This window comes from Pteropus alecto, unplaced genomic scaffold, assembly GCF_000325575.1.
Source record: "Pteropus alecto unplaced genomic scaffold, ASM32557v1 scaffold20, whole genome shotgun sequence".
Lineage (NCBI taxonomy): Eukaryota > Metazoa > Chordata > Mammalia > Chiroptera > Pteropodidae > Pteropus > Pteropus alecto.
This window is the reverse complement of record NW_006436298.1, coordinates 39,443,407-39,445,914: the sequence shown is the minus strand read 5'-3', so window position 1 is coordinate 39,445,914 and position 2,508 is coordinate 39,443,407.

The following is a 2,508-nucleotide window of genomic DNA, read 5'->3' as shown; positions in this document are numbered from 1 at the left end:
TTCATCAGTGAAGCCATCTGTTCATGGGGTTTTCTATGTTGAGAGGTTTTAGATAACTGATTCAATCTCTATACTTTTTATTGGTCTGTTCGAATTTTCTATTTCTTCCTGATTCCATTTTGGTAAATTGTGTATTTCTAGGCATTATCTAGGTTGTCTAATTTGTTGGAATATAATTGTTCATAGCAATCTCTTATGAACCTATGTATTTCTGTAATATCTCCTTTTTCATTTCAGGTTTTATTTGAGTCTTTTTTTTTTTTTTAATTGGTTCTAGCTAAAGTTTGTCAATTTTGTTTATCTTTTAGAAAAACCAGCTAGCTCTTAGTTTTGTTGATCTTTTCTGTTGTTTTTCATTTATTTCCATTCTGGTCTATATTATTTCCTTTCTTTTGCCAACTTTGGGCTTAACTTGCTCATTTTTTCTAGTTCCTTGAGACATAAAGTTAGGTCATTCATTTTAGATCTTTCTAATTTCGTAATGTACACAATTATTGCTATAAACTTCCTTCTCACATCTGCTTTTGCAACATCCCATAGGTTTTGCTATGTTGTGTTTCCATTTTGTTTGGTTCAAGGTATTTTGTTATTTCCCTTTTGATTTCTTCTTTGACCCATTGGTTGTTCAGAGTGTATTGTTTAGTTTCCTCATATTTTAGATTTTCTAGCTTTCCTCATTATTGATTTCTAGTTTTATACCATTGTGGTAGGAAAAGTTAGTTAATATGATTCCAATCTTCTGAAATTTGCTAAGACTTGTTTTTTGTCCTATCATATGATTTATTCTGGAGAATGTTCTGTGTGTGCTTTAGAAGAATGTGCTGTTGGAAGGAATGTTCTACATATGTCTGTTAGGTCCATTTGATCTAAAGTATAATTTATTTCCAACGTTTTTTGTTGATTTTCTGTCTAGATGTTCCATTGCCAAAAGTGGAGTATTTTAGTCCATTACTATTATTGTACTGTCTATTTCTCCCTTCAGATCTGTTAATATTTGCTTAATATATTTAGACGATGAGTGTGTATATTTATGATTATTATATCTTCTTGGTGTATTGACCTCTTTCTCATTATATAATGACCCTCTTTGTTTCTTACCATTTTTGACTTAAGGTGTATTTTGTTTGACAGAAGTATGTCTACCACAGCTTACTTTTAGTTTCTACTTGCACAGAATATCTTTACCATCCCTTCACATTGAGGCTATGTATGTCCCTAAAACTGAAGTGAGTCTCTTGTAGGCAACATATAGTTGGGTTTCTTTTATCCATAGAGCCACTCTGTGCCTTTCGATTGATGAACTCAATCTATTTACATTTAGAGTAATTATTAATATGAAAGTATTTATTACTACCATCTTATTGATAGCTCTCTGGTTGTCTTGTATTTCCATTGTTTCGTTTTCCCTTTGTTTATATGATTACCTTTTGAAATTGGTGATCCATTAGCTTTATAAACTTGGATGTCTAAGTCTTTCCCCAGGTTTGGGAAGTTTTCAGCTATTATGTCTTTAAATAAACTCTTTGTCCCTTCTCCCTCTTCTCTTTCTGGAACCCCAATTATTCTAATATTTGCCCTTTTGACTGAGTCCCTAGATCACTCAGGCTTTCTTTGCTCTTTTTTATTCTTTGTGTGTATGTGTGTTCTCTTCTGTTATTTATAAACTCCTATCCTCTAAGTCACTTATTCTATCTTCCATCTACTCTATTCTACTTCAGATGTTCTTTATTGTATTCTTCATCTCATTCACTGAATTCTTCAGCTCCAGAATTTCTCTTTGGTTCCTTTATGATTTCTATCTCTTTGGTAAAGAGTTCATTTTGTTTGTGTGTTTTTTCCCCCTAATATCAGAATTATCTTTCTGCATTTTCTTGTAGTTCATTGAATTTCTTCAACACAGCTATTCTAAATTCTTTATCAGCCAGATCACAGCATTCTATAGCTTTGGATTCGATTGTTGGAGAATTATTTATATCTTTTAGGAGTGACATATTTTCTTGATTTAACATGTTTTTTGTATTTCTGCATTTCTATTTTCCCATTTGAAGTGGCAGACATCTCTTTAAGTCTTTATTTGGTTGTTTCAGATGGGGTAGTGATCACTGTGTTGCTGTATTTGGAGTTTCCTCGGTTTTTGAATGGATAGATCTGCTCCATTCTCTTGCTCCCTCTTGTGGCAGAATTCCTAAGCTTTTACATTTCTCTTGTTTTTATAACTCACTAGGCTGACCACGGGAAAACGTTTTTTGTTTTTTTTGTTTTTTTTTTTTTTTGTCCAGGAGGTGACGCCACAGCTCCAGTTTGTGGTTTCTCCCTTGCCCACAGACCCTGATTCATTTTTCTGAGAACACTGCCAGACCTGTTCTCGCCGCAGCTCTCAGGAGCACTCGCGAGGATCTACCGCAGAGTCAGAGAAGGTGTGGGTTTAGCACTGAGAGGTGAGGAGGGATCCCATGGACCTAGTGGGGAGATTCTCAAGTGAGATACTCCCGAAGGCTGAAGTGGTAT